This window comes from Lagenorhynchus albirostris, chromosome 11 (genome assembly GCF_949774975.1).
Source record: "Lagenorhynchus albirostris chromosome 11, mLagAlb1.1, whole genome shotgun sequence".
In the NCBI taxonomy this organism is placed as follows: Eukaryota; Metazoa; Chordata; class Mammalia; order Artiodactyla; family Delphinidae; genus Lagenorhynchus; species Lagenorhynchus albirostris.
The window spans coordinates 100,123,329-100,144,382 of NC_083105.1; the positions used below are offsets into that span (position 1 = coordinate 100,123,329).

Below are 21,054 nucleotides of genomic sequence, written 5' to 3' on the forward strand. Positions count from 1 at the left end.
GGGGGCCTTGTTGGACAAGGCCCAGGCTTTTTTCTTTAGGGTGGTGGGCGGCGGGGAAGCAGGCCAGGAGGAGTGAGGGGTGGACTGGGGCGGGAAACACACCAGAAAGACCAACTCTGAAGTTGCAGGAACCCTCCGGAAGCCATCTGCACAGGCCAGAACGTCGTAGCGAAGCCTGGCGTACGCAAGGTGACTCTAGCAAGTAGGGCAGGGCCTGGAGTGAGGGGCTCCCTTTTGGGGAAAGGGACTTCTGCTGGCCCGGAGAGCCGCAGACGACCAAGGGCAGCCCTGTCTGGAAACGTCGGGGCTGCCTTGCCCACTGGCACCAGGATGGGAGACGGGGAGGTGCCTTGGCCACGCCCACCGTGCAGACAGCCGCAGGCTCTGGTAGCATCATCATCTCTGGTGCAGAGATCACAGATGTGTGTCTACAAGCCACAAAGGGAGAAAGGCCTCTCTTCCCCCAGGATTTCAGCGATTTCATTTTTCTTTACTGTTGGGGGGTGCGGAGCGCGATGACAGGACCTTCTGAAAGAACATTGGGGGTGAGGGGAAGGCCCATGCACAACCTTGCCATCTCCCCCAGCTGCCCACTTGTGTGCTATTGTACGTTGTACGGCCCTTGGCCACTTCCTGCAAACTCTGTAGCCATCCCGCTTTTCCTTCTTCACCTGGATGGAGAAGGCCTCCAACTCTAACGCATGAGGGCCTGAGGGGACCCCAAGAGAGCATCCCCCCGACTACCCTGGCTTCAAAGCTTGCCCCTCGGAAACTAACCCCAGGTGGGTTGAAAGAACGAAAGAGGGCGCCCAGCGTCCTGTCTTGCCTGCTCGGATGTTGGATGGCGCAGGGAATCTCTTTGTGGGAAGGATGGAGGCCCCGTGCTCCTGGTGGAACCCCCCTTCTCCCAGGACCTCCCTCCTACCTGCCCAGCTGTGCCTCAGTTTCCTTGAGGGGAAGCGGCACCCTCTGTCTTCCGGCTCACATCCACCCCCCGAAACCAAGCATCCCATCTCCAAAGCCTCTGCTGTGGAACTAGTCACATCCATCTGGGCAGTGAGAGGTAAAAGGGGGCTGAGGGTCCTTTTCCTCTAGAGGAGCCTGGAGTGGAAAGATGGGGCGCCCCTGGCTCACCCCTAGCCCTCACAGGCCCCCAACCACCCCCATGTCCCCAGCCCCATGCTTCATTAAGGGAGCACAATGTGTCCCCATGGTCGCCTGCCAGCCGGGATGTCCTGTGTGACAGCAGATGCAAAGAGAATGAACAGGCGGCTGAAAGAGCTGGGGACAAAAAGAGCACATTGTCCCAAGCGCTGAAAGGGCTGCCTGAGAGGGGACATATGCATCTGAAAAAAATACCCCAGTGGGTCTCCCCCCTGCTGGCCCCAGCCCGCCCTCACCCAGCCTTCAACCGATGCTGCACAAAGCGGTCCCCAAGCCAGGCAGGGCCGGCCCAGCTCCAGGCTGACAGCAGGACAAGCTTGGAGGGAAGGGTCTCAGAGGCACAGGCTCCCTCCAGGGAAATTCTCCACCCTTGTCCCCTGTCCATCATGGAACCCTGGAAGCCGGGGAGCTGGGAGTGTCTCTGGAAATCACGGGCCCCGCCCGCTTAATTTACAGGTGACAACGGCCAGGCCCAGGCTAGGTGAGGCCCTACAGCTGGACAGGAGATGCCAGGCTGCCTGGGTACCCAGATCTCCCACAAGCCTGGTTCCCCACACGTTGGGGCCATAGCCACGCAACCAGAGGATCACGGTGGGCTTCCAAAGGGGTCGGATAGTGTGGCTGAAACCCCCCTCTGCCGCTCTGCCGGGGTGTGGACCCCAGACCCAACTTGCGAAGAGACTGTGTCCTACCCACGAGAATCCCAGGGCTTGGCTGGGTTTGTGAGACAGGGGCCTCAAGAAGTGGGACAAGAAGAAAAAGCCAGCTTGAGAGACCACTGCACGGTTTTGCAAAAGGAAAAGTACGTGGGTTTACAAGTCAAACGCAAGAGCCCGAGTCCTCTGTTCTGGTTTGTGAACTTGGGCGATCCAGGAAGCCTCTGTAAGTCTCAGCTTCCACGTTAGAAAATCAGGGTGGTTGCTCTGTCCACGTCAGTATCCACATCAGTACCTATCCTGGTACCAACACGAGGTTAGCGCCATCTGCCCATCCCTCCCAGACGGCCACCTGGGGGTCAGAGGCCACAAGGGAAACGGTGAAAGCTCTTTGTGGACTATAGGGCGTGTACACGTTAAAACATCATTTTTAACCCTAGAAAGCTGTCGTCGTCCAGGACCATGTTCCTTTGTAGGATATTTTCTAACCAGCAGTCGCTTCTTGACTTTGACTTTGGGGAGGGAGAAGGAGGACTGATGGGAGTGAAGTTTCTTTTTAAAATCCATTGTGCAGGGCTTCCCTGGTGGCGCAGCGGTTGAGAGTCCGCCTGCTGATGCAGGGGACGCAGGTTCGCGCCCTGGTCCGGGAGGATCCCACATGCCGCGGAGCGGCTGGGCCCGTGAGCCATGGCCGCTGAGCCTGCGCGTCCGGAGCCTGTGCTCCGCAACGGGAGAGGCCACAACAGTGAGAGGCCCGCGTACCGCAAAAAAAAAAAAAAAAAAATCCATTGTACATTTGATAATACCTCCTTTCAACCATAACGGACAAAGGGACTTTCTCGAAAGCAGACTCTCTTCGTCAAGGCAGGCGTCCGTGGGCTCCCTGGCCCTTCAGCCTGTCTCCAGAGCTTTCTGACGTGAGAAAGGTCTCCCTCCACCTGGAGCCGCTTCCTCCTTCCTCCGCAGCCCCTCCCGAGGTAGACTGACGTGGACCCCACAGACTCAGACGGCAGCCCCCGGGGAAATGAGCTCACCGCCTGGATGCTAGCAGATGTGGGGAGTCTGTGTGGTCTCTCGCACAGCTGTTCAGAATTCTTTTCCCCTGAAAGTTTCCATTCTGTATCTGGGGTGGTGGGCAGGGGGAGGGCAGACCAGCAGACAGGGAAGGAATGTCAGCTCTCCACCCTGTTTGGGGGCTGCTTTGTTTCTCTGAGACCTTAGTGTGGCAGAGACATCATGCACCCTGCAAGATGTTAGAAATGCGTTTGTTTTGTTCCAGATGTGACACCAGGATCTCCGAGTCGGATTATACATATTATGTTGCCATGCCAACACACACACACGCACACACGCGCACACACACACGCACACACGCACACACACACACCAGGATCCCAAACTGTGCTCAGCGCTGAGGAGCGAAACAGAGGCCTAAGAGAAATAATGTTTTCTTTCAGAGAAGTTTCCCGTGTGACATTTCTGAACCAATCGGAGGCCTGGTCAGTGTCATGCTGCCCAGAGCCCAGAGGAAGGAGTTTCCCTTGGGATGGCGCTGATGAGAAGAGGCTTTGCGGGGAAGGTGGGCCTTGACCTGACTGGAAAGAAGGCTGTAACGTGGGCAGAAAGGCAGGGCTGGGCACCCTACACAGTGTGACAGGGTGAGGGAGAGGTGCAAGTGGGTGAGCCTCTTGCCCACGGGCACCCACATATGCCCAGAAGCCATCTTAAAGACTCCTGGAGCTGAAGGCCAGTGGAGAACCAGGGCTGTCCCCACCACCAAACAGGATCAGGACCAAATTATCCTCCCTCATTTGGAAAGCCCAAGAAAAAGATTCCAGAATTTCTGGTAAGTTTTTCTGGAGTTTTATGACCATAATTGTCAACATATCTTCCCTCATATTTGCTTTGAATCCTTCTGGCAGCCTGGGAGTCATACCTGACACCAAGCCTTAAACTTTGAAAATGCGTGGCCCAAAGAGGTTTTTTGGGCAGTGAGGTGTCACTACAAACATGATGAGCTCCTCCAGTGCACCAGGCCCTGTCAGGCGCCGGGCAGTCAGAGGTAAATTAGGATTTTCCTGCCTACAGGACGCTCAGGATGTAATAAGCAATTGAAGCATAACGTCAGAATGTCTCTTATAAATTATAGGCAAAAAGAATTCACAGAAGAGCTACCAGGTCTGCTCAGAGGTTAGGGGATGATCAGGAAGCCTTCCCAGAGGAGGTCGTGGTTGTGCTGAGCGTGAGAGGATGGAGAGGCGTTTGCCAGGTAGACAGGGGAGGCCCGGGCATTCTACACCCTGACCCACAGGAAATGCACCAGGGCTGGGCAAGCATCCCTCTTGTTTCCTCCAAGATCTGGCTCTCATAGTCAACTTAGCATATGATAAAAGAATAATAAATAAACGAATGAGCTTAGAAGTAGTACGGCAAGCCACAGCATGGTCCAGGGCATTTGCAAACCCTGTAGGTACCAGTGTCCGTAGGGTCTTTTGTTAAATGGTTGGCACTCAAGACAGAGTGTCTGAGCTCTGACATTCCTGGCAGGGAGCTGAGCACGCTGGGGGCAGGTGGTCGTTCGCTCATGCACAGACCACCTGAGAAAAGGATGCGGTGGGAGGTGAGGACAGCTTGAGCTGAGGCCGTGAAAGCTAGAATGATAATGGGGGTGGAGGTGGGGTGGAAGCAGTGGGAGTGGGTCATTGCTGGTCTACTGGGTGGCCCCCGGTCCGTCCTCAAGTGCTCCTGTCACATTGTCTATGTCCATGGCCCCTTCCTCGTTGGGCTGGGAGGGCAGCACCGTATGGTAACAGTAACCGCAAAAGTAACAGTAACGCTGGAAACTCACCGTGAACCAGGCTCTGCTCTAAGTACCACATGTTTCTCAGGTCTTAATCCTCACGACCCTGTGAGCACGTGCGACATCAGCCTCCTTTCACAGACAAGGAAACTGGAGTGTCAAGGGAAGCAAATTGCTCAGCGTCACATCGCTGACTAGTATCAGGACCCGGAGCTGAGCCCAGGCGAGGGGGTCCCGGAGGCTGGGGTCCTGATCATGACCCTCTGGCCCTTCCTTCAGTGATAGAGGGCAAACCAGAGCCCTTGCCCTACCCACTGATGTCTGTCTACTGCATTTCAAGTAGTGAGAATCGTTGTTAATATTATAACTGCCTTTCCTACCCTCCCATCTTCATTTTCTCCTAATCTCAGGATACAGGGGTAGGGGGGCCACCCAGAAAATAAGTGGGTGTCAGAGTGAGGATGGGGGCGGATCCCATATTGCCTGATGAGCTGAAAGGCGTTCTGGGCCTCTCTGTATCCCATAGAGTCTTTTTCTTTTACTGGGATTAGAAGCTTCCCTTTGACCCTCCAAAACCCTAAAAGAAGGATATCTCATTACATAAATGGGAAACTGAGGCACTGGGACAAAGATTCATGTACCAGTCATTGGACCCTGAGCACATCAGGGCAGGACAGGACAGTGCCTCCCGTTATACTGTCTGACTTCTCACTGTCACTCGTCCAGGACCAGACTGGGAAGGGGGGCAGCCACGTGGCACACAAGCCCGCATTTCCCATCCCTCCTCCAGGACAGACTTCACAAATCCATGGGGCCTTCTTGCCCACTCAGTGGACATGTCAGTTTAATGCTTTAGGGAGTCACTGTCTCCTAATCTCATTTGGCCCATGAGCTGAAACCCCCTTTGACACCCCTGGACCAGCCATTAGCTGTTTGAAGGCCTTATTGAGATCTTGAGTATCTTCCTAGATCTATAACTAATGTACTGTCTCCAAGGGGAACTGGACATTTTCTCACTGTGAGGCTATTGGGCTAACTCGGGTTTCTTTCATCTTTTATGGGACCAGGGGAGGAGGAGTAAAAATCTGAGCAGAGGGCTTCCCTGGTGGCGCAGTGGTTGAGAGTCCGCCTGCCGATACGGGGGACACGGGTTCGTGCCCCGGTCCGGGAGGATCCCACGTGCCGCGGAGCGGCTGGGCCCGTGAGCCATGGCCGCTGAGCCTGCGCGTCCGGAGCCTGTGCTCCGCGACGGGAGAGGCCACAGCGGTGAGAGGCCCGCGTACCGCAAAAAAAAAAAAAGAAAAAGAAAATCTGAGCAGAGGCCTTACGTTAGGTTGAATAAGGAAACTTTCGTTGTGTGCCAGGACCTACTAACAATACGATCCAGCGAGCCCAGAGACGCTGCCTAGAACCGCGCAGGATATACCTAGACTGCAATGGGAGTGGCACCCCAGCGGGCTGAACAGTGCACAACCTGTACAACTGTCTCCTGAGGGCCTCGCCCGGGTCGCTCATAGTCTAGCTGGGGAAGCGATCTCTAAACAGACAGCCATAAATCAGCTTCCTCAGCACTGTCACTGAGGCACCTCCAAAGAGCACAGTGAAGGGCGAAGCCAGGATCTTTCTACGTGGGAGGCGGGGAGGTCTTCCCAATGTGACCAATATGAGCGCCCTTAAAGCGAAAAGCATCGGACATTCATCGTGTGTGTGGCTCTGGTGGCCGTCGGCTGACCATGTTTGCAGACCACACAGCGATGCCTGGTGCCTGCAGTGAGGTCAGGCCCCTCCCAAGAATCCCCTTGTCTGTGCTGCTCAGGGCTGCCTGGGAAGCAAAGGTCCTCAGAGACAAGCATGACCAATGCAGAGAGGAAATGCAGAGATTTATTATTTTTTTTAAGGCAGAAACCCCAAGCCTCAGCCCCATAGTACATCAGTGTGTAGCAGTCAGAGCCACAGTTCGCAGCCTGCCTGCGAGGCTGGGAAGGGAGCCTTTCTGGGGGTGAGGTGAGAGCAAGGCAGTTCCGGGAGACGCTAGGCTCTGTTTGTGCAGACGGCATATGGAATCTTTTCAAGCCGGGAGCGTGTGGGTTCCTCTGTTTCCCTCCAGGAAAATCCGTGACGTGAAGACTGGGCGGCCAGAGCAGGGGGCCGGCGCCCGGGGGCCCTTTGCCCATCGTGGTGGTCTATCTCCTGGGGGGAGCACAGAGCTTCAAAGACTGAGAGCTGCAGCTTGAGAGCGCCGTCTCAGGCTGAAGGTCAAGACCATGGCCTGGTTGAGGAGAGGGAAGGGAGTGAGGGTTCTCAAGAAAAACGCTCCAAGGACAGACAGATCCAGCCCCAGGCCAGATGAATCCCCGGCCCAGGCCCCAGAGGGGAGTGTCCAGCGTGTCCTGCTGCCGCGGGGGAAAGTGTAGAAAGCACCGCAGCCTCAAGACACAGGGCCAAGGCCGGCTGACCACCAGGGCCAGCGCTATTGGACTTGGGGTCCGTGTCACTGTTCCCAAAGCTTCCATCCCTGTCCTTGCCTGTGAGTAGGGCCCCGTGTCCTCACTGCGGCTCATTTAGGCCCATCAATATCTTTCTCCATCCCCTCGCAGCTCACCTGCCACATCATCGCTGCGGTTCTGGCTCCCTGGGCCGCACCCCACCAGGCTGTGCCTACAGTTCCTCTGCGGAAAAGCAGCCCAGCAGTGCGGCTGACGCCCCAGATTCTACCTCCAGCACCGCGATCCTGTTTCTCCTTCCTGCACAGGCGGACCCGTGTGGCTTGTGCCTTGGTTTAAAATAAAATTCAGTTTATCCAATAAAAAGATGAGTGGGTGTGTGTGTTTCATTGGATTTTGAACTTCTTAAGGCAGGAACCAGCCTCCCACAGTGCCTTGTATAAGACGCTCACACAGTCACCGTGTGTTGCTGGAAGGAAGGAAGGGAGGGAGGGAGGGAGGAAGGAAGGAAGGGAGGGAGGGAGGGAAGAAGGAAGGGAGAGAGGGAAGGATGGAGGGAAGGAGGGAAGGATGGAGGGAAGGAGGGAAGAAGTCATATATTTTTGTGAAGACTCCTCTGTTACGGAGGTGATTTCTTGTTCTTGAAGGCCGTCCTCACAGACACTGCCTTCTTGTGTGGATCTAACAAATTCTGTCTGAAACAGAAATCCCGTAAGCCATATGCTTTCACAAGGATATCTACAGGGGATGTGGCATTCCATATCTAATACACAAAAAGTGACAGATAGTTTTAATAAAATGTGTCCTTAATTATTTTCAAGACAGATTTCTCCAGCACCTACACTATGGCAGCCGCTACACTGAAAAGGAATGCAGGATAGAGGTTGGGGTCTGTCCTCAAGGAGCTCCGAGTCTAGAGGAAAAGAGAAAACGGGAGCCCAAATCCACTCAAGGTCAAAGTCCTCGCATGGCGTGAGGGATGGAGAAGAGGGAGGAGGACTTGCCTCCGCCCTGGAGACATGTGACACAGGGGCTTTCTGCCTGGAAAGTCTGGGGAGGAATTGTAAATCTGTTTATTGATTGCCAAGAATGCTTGCCTTGGAAACTAGAGGGCCGCAGAGGCAGTCCCAGTGGTAAAGCGTCTCTAAACTGGGTCAGGGACAAAAGCAAAGGACAGACGAGACCATAAATAACGAACTTATAGGGCAGAAGGTGTCAGCTCCAGCTCTGCAAGGGAGAGGGAACCAGGAGAGTAAGGATTTGATGAGCGGTTTAAGAAGGCTTCGAAACCAACCCATCAGTTCGTTATTTCTTCGGCACGTTTCGCACCTCCCTAGAATACGACAGCTACTCCCGAATCGATTTCCCCAGCTTCAATCCCTCCTTGGTCTCATCCACGCTCTACAGCATTGCAAGGTTGATTTTCTGGGCTATCTCTTTGATCTCGTCATTTCTTTTGTTACAAACTTTCACAAGTTCCACTGAAAAAGAATAAAAATAACATTTCGATGCATTCGAAGTCACTTGAGATTCTTTTTAACAAGCCGTCCAAGGAATTCTGAGGCCCCTAAGGTTTGTGAATTATTCCTTATATGGCTTATCTCTTCTACCAAGGAAGTTGATCTCCCGGGGGAAGAGCCTCCCTAGTACATCCGCTCGGAGGCCGGCGCATGGCAGGTGGTCAAGAAATCATGGAAAAGTGACATGTGTCTTCCAAGCAAAGGCTGCCTGTCAACCGGCGTTGGGTGCCCTGGGGAATGGAGGAGAATTAGATGTGTTACCGTGCGTGGTTCAGAGTCTATCAGAGGAGACAGGATTAAAGCACACGGCGCGTGAGGATAGCGCAGTGCCGGTCTGCAGAGTGTTGTTCCTGAAAGCGACAGAGCACAGCCGAGGGAGGAGGCCCCGGACGCTTTCATCATATGGCCTTATATGGCTGGACACTTTCTCCATGGTGCTTTTTCCATTCCTTAGCTGTCCAGGAGGAAGAGGCCAGCAGACCAGAGGAAGATGATTATGGTGACAGTCACAGTCCTATTACCGCTTGTGATAAGAGCAGCTGACGTTTATAAGACACCACTATGTGTCACGCACTGTCCTCCGCATTTTATATATTAGCTTATTGCATCCTCATCACGACCCGATGACAGGGATCGGAGAGAGGTTGGAGTCGGAGAAATTGATTTGGAAGTTAATTGCGTTGTGCTAGGCAACCCAATGGGACAATGTTATTAACCGGTTTTACAGAGGTGGAAACTGAGGCACAGAGAAGTTAGGAGAGAATCTACTGATTTAAAGTGACAGGTTTGAACCCCGTGGGTGCTAAGGGGTTTGGGAAGGGAGGGACCTCGGTGGGACCTGCAAAGTGCAGAATGGGATTTTAGACCAAACCAGGAAATTCTCGGCATCTCCAGCCTTATCCTTCCCTCTGGCCGGTTATTGCTCCTTGTTTGGCTCTCTGAGAGCTTTCTGGCTCTGTGCTGAGCTCACCTTTTCCCCTACTTGGGAAATCTCTCTTTCTCTTTATCCATCTCACTTTAACATCCTTCCACCATCCTCCCACCCCTTCGGAAATCCTAGATGTCTCTCGGCGTGGTACCGCTAGATCCGGTCACCCTCCCCTCCTTGCCCCTGGCTTGGATGGGCTCTCTTAAAACGCTGAGGATCTTTGAGACGTCCTCCACCCTAGAACATTCTTTTCACTTCTTCCTTTCCTTCATCCCATAAGGTATGGAAAAACCAGGTCTTATAGCTCCTCGTATAACTAGAGCTTAAAACCAGAGGCACAGAGGCGTAGATCAGTGTGATCCTGCAGGGCCCGTGCTCTGGGGGACTCGCAGCAGCTAAGTTCTCTGCCACCCCTGACTTACTGTGTGACCTCGGGGCCAGCCACTTGCCCTCTCTGTGTCTCAGTCCCCCGTGGTGGGATCATAATATCTACCGCCAAGCAGTGCTCCGAGCATGAAAGAATTATTATCCCAAACGCCCTCTGAGCTTCTGGGACAAAGGTGCTGTGTTAATACACAGTATCCGTCTTCTTCTTCTTCTCGTTAGTATTATTCAAACCCAGATGGCATTATTATTGTTGTTGATTGACAGCTCCGCATAGCTCCATTCACGGGTGTCAGAGAGCCAGGCGGTAGTTAACACAAGCAAACACCATGTTTAAAACAAAGCCCAAGGAACACTCCAGTCGTCTGTGCCTTGGGTTGCTATTAGCACCAGAGCAGCTGCGGTGGCAACACGGAGGGACAGGGCAAGGAAAAGCACCCCGGAGCACAAAGAAGGAAAGTGGGTCTTGACACTGATCATATAATCGTGCTGGGCTTTTATAGACACTGGGAGGCCTCAGACAGAATAAATGCTTGAACTTTATCCACGGTTTACAGGCAGCGGCTGTAAAGGTCTTTGTTGCTGTTGCTGCCATATTAATGACCCAGCTTGGGGCACTGCTGCCGCCGCCGCCGGCCACTTCTTCCAAAGAAAACAAATCAAAGTGAGTAACTCGATGTCCGGCAATGAGTTTTCCATTATAGAAAAATAAGTATAAATCTTTCCCAGTTGGGCAGCCACACCGCGACGTCGGAGGCTGGTAAGGAGGTCAAGGTAGCTAGACGCTTTGAACCCCTGAACCAGCGCATCAGAAAGAGGCAACTTCTCTTTGTTAATTGCAAAATCAACAGATAAAAATAAACCGTGGGGCACAGGCTCTGTAGACGGCGTTTGCACCAAAGGAATGAGGGTCGGACGTAGGGGGAGTGGGGTCCCTTGAACTGGTTCTCCATTACCTTTCCCACTCTGCCGACGCTGATAAAACCCCACGAGCCATTGACCCTGGACGTGCAGAGACATTAATCTTCAGCCACGGGCCAGGCCCTGCAACGTCCAAGACATTGAGTCAAGTGGTATCTTGAGCAGAGGCAATGGAGTGCCTTGGAGGTTTTAAAAAATGACTGTCCCTAAATGTTCCTATTCTCTTAACAGAACTTGGGGGGCTTTTAAGAAACTGAGCAGTTGAGGCAGCACGCCTTTGGTTGGGGATTCGGACCAATGGATGAATGACGTGCGCTCCTAGGGTGTGGAAAAGGGAGATGAACTGGGGGAGGGATCAGCGTGGGAAGTAAGTCAGGAGGAAGTAGAGGAGGAAGGTGGGGACCCTGAGTAAGAGAGAAGACTGGGGGGTTTGTCCCTGGTGGGGTGTGATGGTTTGGGGGTGCAGTGAAGGGCAGGGCAGGGACAGCGTTAGTACCAAGGGAAGGAAGTCAGGCACCTGGAGGCCCAGGAAGTGAGGCCTGAAGGGGGAGGCAAGTGATTCCTAAGTGGTGCTGGTTCTAGGGTCTGGGACCCCCTCCCAGCCTCATCCTTCATTTAGAAGCAGCAGAAATAGCCCAAGGTGCCGTTTGGATGCAGGACTTTTCTCCCCTAAAATAGGCGTTACCAGCCCCCGCAAAAATACATGTGTTGCTTTTGCCCAAACCCTTTGTTTTCTTCTCTGTATTTCCTCTCACCTTCCTCCTCACCAAACCTCCTTCCTTCACTGGCTCCCCCCACCACCTTTTCTTTCCCCACCGACCACCTCCTCTTTGCCACCAGGTGAGCGTCCATCCATCCGTTCACTCTGTTAGTGTGGGACTCCTTCCAGAAACCATTCTAGATGAGAATAAGGCAGCGTCTCCGTCCGGAAGCATCAGAGGCAAGCTAGTTCCAAGCAAGCAGGAAAACAAGCCAGCGTGGGTGTGCCTGGGTCAGCTTCGGCGGGGGTAAGGGCTGGTACCAGCACGGAAGGCGTCAAGGAGAAGAGGGTGTCTGAGCCGAAACGTGAAAACCAAACGGGAACCCGCTGGGGAAGCAGGGCAAATGGATCTGACATGAAGGGGAAACGCCCCGTGTGCTCAAATGCATGTAAGTTGGCCAGAGAGAGAGAAAGGACAGAGTGAGAGGCAGAACCAATGCAGGACAGGGCAGGGGGGCCAGGCAGGCTCTGGGTGATGGACTCCCCAGAGAGGCTGGAGCAGACGATGGAGAGAGGTGAGGCTGGGAGGTCAGTTTACAAAAGACTGATGTACCATGATGAGGGGCTCGGCCCTGATCCTGAGGGTGTGGGATCCACCTCCGATCCTGGAGGTGCGGGATCCACCAAAGGGACTAGATCAGACTAAAGAGAGGCCACTGGGGCTGTGGGCTGCATGGGTAGGGGCCGGGGCGTGGGGAGGGACCAGTTGGCCAAGAGGCTGCGTCATCTGCAGAGAGAGACAACCTGAGCTGAGCTAAAGCCAGAAGGGGGCAAAGAAGACAGAGTGTCTAAAAAGGTGGAACCACCCAGAGGAAGGTGGGGAGAAGCAGGGAGAGGAACCTGCCAGAATCCCAGCCAGTCTAACTAACCCCCCGTCCAACTCCCGCCTTCCGCAGCTTTTCCCTCGAGTGTACTTCATACTCCTCCCCTTCAGATTCCTCTCCTGTGTCTCTGCTTTTGTTCACATCTCCCCCCAAGAACTTCCTCCCACCTGGGTACATCATCGTGCTTCCAAACAATGTTTCCTCTCTGCTCTCCTAAAATTCCTTCTCTGAATCTCATTTTCACCTTTGTCATTCTCTCCTTTTCCCAATCCCATGCTTTTCCCAGCTTGCTGCCACAGTGGGAGCCGGGACCTGCTGCTGGTCGCAGGGGCTAGACTGGCTTCCAGCCTCTTGCTTCAGGGCTGCTTGAGAGACAGAGTTGAAGGCTTCTCCTGGGAAGCAGCATGGAGGAGATTTGGGCTGTGGAGGAGAGAAACCCAGAAAGATGACATCAAGGGTGGATTTAAGGCAGACATAAAACTAAATGGGTCTTGTTTCTTCCCTGAAATAGTCCTTTGGGAACAGATTCAATGTGGTCCATGGAGATGTCCACATTCCATAGTCCTAAACTTGGGATTTTTTTTTAGTATGGGAGAGATCCTAATTCCTAAGAAGGCAAGAGGGAAACTGCCTTCCCTCAACTCCTCCCCAGCAAAGCATCCTCCCCGGGAAGTGGAAACATAGCCTCCTGATTCCGGAAGCTTCAGGAACGAACACTGGAGGTTTCAGAGGAGCCACGAGGAGTCATTTCTGTAGTCTCCATATTAATGAGGCCAGAGGAGGTTAGTGATCATCTGCTGGATGTTCTGCTCTGCTACTTCACATACTTTGTATCTCCTCTAACCCTCCCATCAACCTTTGGAGGTAAGTGTAATTATAATTCCACTTTAGAGATGGAGAAACTGAGGTTTGTGGCCTTAGGAAACTTGCCCAGGTCTGCATGAGTCCTCAGCCTTCCCCACTTGGCCATGCACTGCTTCTACTGTCAAGCTAATGTTTGAAAATAAAAGTAAACCAATAACAACCTACCTTAGCCTAACATAAATTTAAGCCCACATTTTTTCTTTCTCTCTCCTGAGATGTTAGAAATGGATCTCACTGTCTGGGTTTTGCTTTCAAACAGAGAATTAAAAATGTTTCCCACAGAATTTTGATGCTTTTCTCCAGATGAAATATTTGGTACCCTGAAAAGGTATTTGTTTGTTTGTTTTTTGAAGACAGCCTCCAATAAAAACTTTGACTAAGCCTGTCTTTCAGCTCTTTCCCAAGACAGCTCCTCTGGGGAACCGATCTTTGGAGGGATATGTTGGAAGGATTTCCCAGGACCTTCAGAAGGAGTCGAAGTTCTGGAAGAAAATTGTCTACCCACTGCATGGAAGGGGATTGGAAGCAGGCTTCATGGGCGGCAGCCGGAGGTGGAAATAGACAAGGGAGTCCAAAGTCAGTGTGCAGAAGGTGAGAGACAAGTGGAGTGGCTGCTGTCACCAAACACCTAAAAATATGAGAGTGGCTTTGGGACAGTGGAGGACGGCAGCTGGAAAGACCTTGAGGACAGTATTAGTACAAATCTAAAGGGTCTCAAAGAGGCTGTTCGCAGAAGCCTGGTGTCCCTCGAGAAAGCTAGCCATCAGGATTAAAGAAAAATGAGGGAACTGTTATTGGCAACTAGACAGAAGAGGATCCATTATGCAGAGGCGGAAAGTTGAGCAACACTCTTGTCTGCAGTAATGGGGAGAACAGAAAGCGCACCCTTTGAGTTGGGTGATCTATAGCTAAGATTTCCAGGCAGGGTTAAAGGTCACCCTGACGTCTTCTTGCTGTAAAATTTGAGAGGAGAGAGAGAAGCTCAAGGGAACAAAAAAGTTAAATATAAAGGACACGACTCTGCACAGCAGTTTGGAAGGTCTCCTGCTTCTCCAGATGGAAATCAATGTGAAATCAAGAATAGCTTCTGGAAAAAAATGAAATTCAGGGAATCGGCAGAAAAACATGGTGTAATGACAAAATTGAGAGTATGACTGTAAAGTCCTTTGATAAGCCCTTGGAAAAATGTAATGTAATGCCTTAGAGCATTTTGTTCATTCAAAAATGAAAACAAAAACAAAATCCAGGACTTTTAAGAATCCTTGGTAGCTTTGGCAGAAGCCAAAGGGAGAGAGTGATTTATCCCCAAGAGGTTTGTGGATGTGACTTTTTATTTTTCTAATGGCATGAACCGCAGTAAGATTCATAGGAGGTTTCCAAAGGTTTTGAGAAAATTGTACAAGCAGAAACACCACTAGCTTGGACTGAAAGAGACAGAGAACATACCAAAAAAAAGAAAAAGAAGGCAGACTCCCAAACTTTTACAGGCTGAAAATAGTCTGAGAAAATGTCTCAGCTGCAAGTATAGGTTACCTTTTCAGGAAAAGGAAGAATGGCTGTTGGGACAGAACCAAGACCGCAGCAGGTAATTTCCAGGGCTTGGTCTCTAATCAGGGAACAGACCACATGTTCCCATCAGATTTCAGAGTTGCTTTAGACCAGGGACTCCCGTATGTCTCCTGTTTCCCCCCTTTTTGAATGGGAGTGTCTCTAGTGGTTATTCCATGCCCGTCCCACCACTGTGTGTTGGGTGTAGGGGAGAGGGCAGATAACTTGTCTCGTTAGTTCCCGGGTGCTCAGATAGAGCAGACTGCCCTGGAGGGAGGGTGTGTCTCCTTGGACCGTCCAGCACAACCTCCTTGGCACTTTGCACACACTGTTCCCTCTGCCTAGACTTGTCTTCCCTCACCTCCCGGCCTGGTTCACTCCTATTTGTACTCTAAGATTCAGCTCAAAATGACCGCTCCACGAAGCCTCCCCAGTTTCATCAGCTAAAGTTAAGAGTTATGTTTCTGTCTTTCTGTAGGATTTGCTGTGGCTTTTATCACCCTGAACTGAAATGGTTTACATACTTTCTTCCTCCCCAACTGGCCCATGAGTTCAAACGTGGTAGGGATTGTGTCTTATCATTTTTGTTGTTTATCCAAACTTATTGCAAAATTAACACAGAAGCTCAACCAACGTCTGACATTAAAGCAATAAATAGGAGGCTAGAGGTGGCCTAAACGCTTTGATGAAGGAGAGTGAGTGAAGAAAACCGAGGCCTGGAGAGGAGTCCTGTCCTGGAGGCCAGTGTCACCGACTTGGCGTTTGGGAAATCTGCACGCACTTCCCAGGTGGTGAGCGAGCCCAGGGAAGAAGTAGCTTCATCCTTTTTGGGGAGGGGCTGGGCACCTTGTTCTCCTTGACACGTAATTAGCGACTTAGAACTAAGTGCCTTCAGCATTTGGCAACACATTAACAGCGTGAAGGGGGATCCGGGGATTCTGGAAATCGGAGCATCAAATTCCTAGAGATCATCTCAGACCTAAAATCTTCTGTTTGGAGAAACCACCTCGGAAACTTCTGTTTAGATCTGTGAGACCAGAGACTGACCGTGGCCCCTTGTACCTGCTGGCATGTAGCAGGCACTAATTTTTTTTTTTTTAATGGTTGATTACCGGCAGATGTGAAGAAGGAAGAAGGGAAGGGGATGTTTTGGAAATTTTCTAATGTTGCTTAAACGGGTAGCGGTTTTTAAATGAATGGTGTGCGTTTATACACCAGTGGGTATGATACATACAGTGGGTGAGTTTATACCTACAGTGGGTATGATATCGTAGGGGAGGTTTTATACCATCAGGACAGTGATATCCAATGGCTATGTCCCTCGGACCTTTCTCCAGAAGGCCTCCTTCATCTGGATGGGACTCTGTCCTCCCCTAATTCTTAGTAATACTCCCTCTGAGAGAGTCTGAGACTCTCATGTCCCCTGTTGTCATGGAAACCCCATCTGGATTCCAGGGAACCAGAGTCTTGAGGAGAGATGATTCATGTTGGGCCCAAAATAAGATTTATTGAAATGATTGATTTTTCTGTTTCTCCCTGAGAGAATCTCAAGGTCAAGACCCAAGAACGATCACAAATACACAAATATGTATCTCCTCAACTCCACAGAACTTACACAAAGACAGTGCAGGGGGGCCACTTGTGAGACGCATCTTAAGAGGGGCTGGCAAGACCTCTCCCCAGCCCCCAAATCCCCCTGCAGCACAAAGCTGCCCCTGGCTAGGTCAGTGGCTTTGTGAAAAGGAGAAAAGTCGGCCCTTCCTTCGGGAGGACACGGCTCTGTGCCAGGGGGCGTGGCTTGGTGAGCAGAGTGCAGATGGGGTTACCGTCTCACTCACCCCTCAGCTTCAAGTTCTACGTCAACAACAATCTACACAATCGTAAATGAAACTCCTATCGTCATGGAGTCCAAAATTCCATCACGAGGATCCATTCTACGTACCTGGATGAAAGCATCGTTCCCCACTTCATCAAGTGTGAACACCCCCAGATACTGGGTACCCATCCAGCTCCCGTCGGCCATCTATCACTGCATTCTCTTTACCAAACGACAAGAAGCAGTGGCAGAGATGGGGAGGGGACACCAGGCAGAGACCTGAGCTGTGGAAGATCCCAGGGGAACAGACTGGTTTGTGGGAGGCCCTGGAAGGCCAGGGAGGCCGAAGTTCAGGAAAGGGGCTGGGAGCAGTGGGCTGGGGGGGAGGGCAGCAGGGCCAGACCACATTCACCTATTTCTTTTTTTTTTTTTAATAAATCTTTCCAAAGTTTGAAACGTTATTTTTTAATCTTTTTTTTTTTTTTTTTTTTTTTTGCGGTACGCGGGCCTCTCACTGTTGCGGCCTCTCCCGTTGCAGAGCACAGGCTCAGCGGCCATGGCTCACGGGCCCAGCCACTCCACGGCATGTGGGATCCTCCCGGACCGGGGCACAAACCCGTGTCCCGTGCATCGGCAGGCAGACTCTCAACCGCTGCACCACCAGGGAAGCCCTTTTTTAATCTTTATATTTTTTCCAATATTTGAAAATTTGCAAAACTTATTTCCTTTTAATCATTTTAATGTGGCTACTAGAAACTTCCAAATTACATATGTGGCTTGCGTTATATCTCTATTGGGCGGCACGGGTCTAGAACTCAGCTCAGCTCCTGGCACTTAGCAGATGCCCGTAAATGGGATTTGAAATGAAATGTGCCACAGTTACCTGTCTCAGAGCTGACTGCTGCGTCCTCTTTAGACAGCGCTGCTTTTGCTTCGTGGCTATTGTTTGCTCTCCTCTGTCTTTTTCTCCCCCAGAGTTTTATTGAGATATAATTGAGATGCATCACTGTATAAGTTGAAGGTGCACAACATAATGGTTGGACGTACAGATATTGTGAATTTTGTTCTCCTCTTCAAAAACTCATAGTTGCGGGCTTCCCTGGTGGCGCAGTGGTTGAGAGTCCGCCTGCCGATGCAGGGGACGCAGGTTCATGCCCCGGTCCGGGAGGATCCCGCATGCCGCGGAGCGGCTGGGCCCGTGAGTCGTGGCTGCTGGGCCTGCACGTCCGGAGCCTGTGCTCCGCAACGGGAGAGGCCACAACAGTGAGAGGCCCGCGTACCGCAAAAAAAAAAAAAAAAAAAATCATAGTTGCTTAGCACAGAAGATCAAGCCAATAAGCAAAAAGATATTTCCAGATATTTTTTCTTTAAGTAGAAAAAATCCCCACGTCCCACTCCCTCATCCCCTTCTCTGGGAGGGACTACGACCTCTCAAGTACAGTGAGATGGCTGGTTATACAAGGAGAAAAGACAGTTTATCGAATTTCGATCCTTTCTGTAGACGTTGAAATCGATTCAGAATTCTCAGTTGTCAAAACTCCAAATCCTTCCCTTTGAAGCCCCACGACGGCTTCAAAGTATCTATGAGAAATAGTGCAAGGAGCAGAGTAAGTAGTTAACCCTCTTCTCTTAAATAACGTTAAATGAATAAAGCTTTGAGGTCAGATTAGGAATGCAGAGGAAATAGCAATCTGGGGAAAATTTTAGCGTTTCTTTTTTTTCTGAATCACTAGGAAGAAGAAGAAAATCTCACATAAATTAAATTTCAGGTTTTCAGAAGTCTGTGACGACTCCTGGCAACAGGGAGCAAAGTTCTGGAGTTAAATGGGCTGATAAGTTCACCTTCGCTTCCGAATTCTCTTCCCCATGTTTTGCATATGTAGTTTTACCCAACACGTGCCTGGGCCAGACACAGGAGCCCTGCCGTGACGGTGCTGGACCAGGGGAAGCTGGGCTTGTGGGAGAGGGGATCACCGTAGCTGGGATTTGGGGGAAGAGGTACAGGCAAGAAGCGGGTGTAGACAGGTGCCAGAGGAGACTGGTTTTAGGCATTTGTTTGTTTGTTTAATTACTTGTTAGAATGGATTGCATTTCTTTGCCCAGAAGAGGTACAGGTTTGAGATGAATTTTAGATGTTTTTAGAACAAAAATGTTACTCATTTTTTTTTTTAGCTTCTGTTATTCATTGAATCTTTACCAGTAACTGACAAGCTAATTTAGTATATACTGTTCATTTTATATGTTCTCCACTCTTCATAACTTTGATCATGTTAGATTTTCCACCAGGAATATTCACCTACATTTTCTATCAAGATGCCTATAAATCTATTCAGTGCTTCAAAGCCCAATTCAAACAGCCCCTGTTCTTGAAGATTGTCTGATTTTCCAAACATGATAATTTATTTCTCCTCTAAACATTCAGAGTTTTTTTAATATCTACTGTGGCGATTCCTTCTTACTTTGAATTGCTGTTATTTGTGTGCTTTTTTCCAGCTGCTCCGTGGCATGTGGGATCTTCCCGGACCGGGGCACGAGCCCGTGTCCCCTGCATCGGCAGGCGACTCTCAACCACTGCGCCACCAGGGAAGCCCTGTTACTCATTTTTGAATCTTCTGTTTTTGCCGTAGCTGTGCAACCAAGCTGGAGGAAAAGAAAGCGTGAGGAACTCCCACCAGACTGAAACCCTTTTTGTTGCTCGCATGTCACAGAGCCTTCATTCTGTTCCTGAGGAAGAAATAGTATCCTGAAGGATTCCCGAAAAGCTGGACAATTAGGTAAATATTTTTGCTCAAAAAACATGCCATTTGGTGCCACTTTCCTTGATAAATTCTTTCCCCTGTCAAAAAGGGAGCAAAAAAAAAAGGAACCCTTCTCCTGAGATGAAATCATAATGAATAGAAAGATACAATCGGGTTTTTATAATGTTACAAGAGTTAAGCATACTAGAGCTTGAAGTCATTAAGCTTTTTCCATCATATTTTAAACTTTTCTAAAAATAAAAAAATAGAGCTCAGGGTAACATCTGTTCTTTAAAAGGATACCCTGTTATTGAGGAAGGAAATGAGACCGTTGGTCCCTAATCGCGTTGCCTTAATAGTTGTAAAAGTCACACTTTTACAAAAGGGATATGGGTTATCTTAACCAGCTTCATGCAGAGTTAGCATAATGGCCGTGATATAAGACAAGCTTCATGGAAAAACTGTCTCCACTCTTTTCCCCTTATTTCTAAATGCACTTGATCGATATGATACACTACAGTTGATCAGAGCAGACCTTTAGATAAACAATTGACCATGGAGGTAACGTTATGGCTGTAAACCACATGTACTTGTGTCTGCTCAATCTTTTACACCATATGATTGATTCGTTCATTCGTTCATTCACTCAGTACACATGTGTTGAGTGCATTGTATGGAGAAGAAATAACTTAACCCTAGAGGATCTGAAGCCAACTTCCCAGGCGAAAAGTTTTTGATCAAAGTCTTGGAGATTACACGTGTGGCAGAATGGCCATCCTGACAGAAGAAACAGCACATATAAATACACGGAAGAATGAGAGCACAGGCTATGTTCAGGGGGCAGCACTTAGCTTCAAGTGAGAGAGACCAGGATGCCCGCAGTGGAGTGGGCTGCACCTGGATTGCAAAAGGCCTTGAGTGCCAGCCCAAGGAGTTTATATTTTACTTTTTAAGAAACAGATGATATGAAATGGACCTCCAGTCAAGTAGGCTCCCCTTCATCTCATATTTCTCCATATTCCCTGTGCTCTAAGCACAAAGCAATGAAAGACAAAGTATAAAAAGAAAAAACAAGCCTAAAAAGATATCGCCAAACTCAAAAAGAAGAAAAAATATCTTATGGATCACTCAAATCAGTGAGGAGGGATGAAGCCATGGCCTTGCAGGCCACAGCAGAAAGGAGCCTGGCTCTTTTGGGGTAACAGAAGCTAAGTGTCCACGCAAAGGATGGTGGAAGCAGGCTAACTGTCCGAAGACAGGGTCTGACTCACCCAGAAGGTGTAGGATGAGGGAGGTGGGACCCAGGCTCCCAACAAGGAACTGATCCAGGTTCTGTGAGTGACTCTGCAATGTTCTTATTCTCACTGTGGGGCAGGAGACCCCAGGAAACCATCATAAACCTGGCTGTGGACTGAGGGTGCTGGGTGGAAGAATCCACAAAGCTTTTCAACTGGATGCAAGAGAGAGGGAACAAAACAAAAAGCCTCCCGTAGAAAGTGAGCCTGCAAACTTTCCAGAATATACATAGGAAGTGAGTGCTAAGAAAAACAATCAACAAAATCAATAATTCACGCCAACTGAAAATAATTTTACAAAGCAGTCTGATGAAGGCTTAAATAGAAAGTTAAGATAATCAAAGAGATGAAAAAGAAATTTCGTTCATTAAAAATAAACAAATTAAGATAAT

The 21,054-nt window shown here is 50.3% G+C and overlaps 1 long non-coding RNA gene across 1 annotated transcript in view; it reads left to right on the forward strand.

The window, feature by feature from the left end:
* Positions 1–19,375, forward strand: part of LOC132530075 (uncharacterized) — a 110,736-nt gene extending 91,361 nt beyond the window's left edge. The window contains exon 3 of the long non-coding RNA XR_009543641.1: positions 19,257–19,375. This is a non-coding gene — a long non-coding RNA (uncharacterized LOC132530075). The remainder of the gene's footprint in view (positions 1–19,256) is intronic.
* Positions 19,376–21,054: the final 1,679 nt, after the last annotated feature.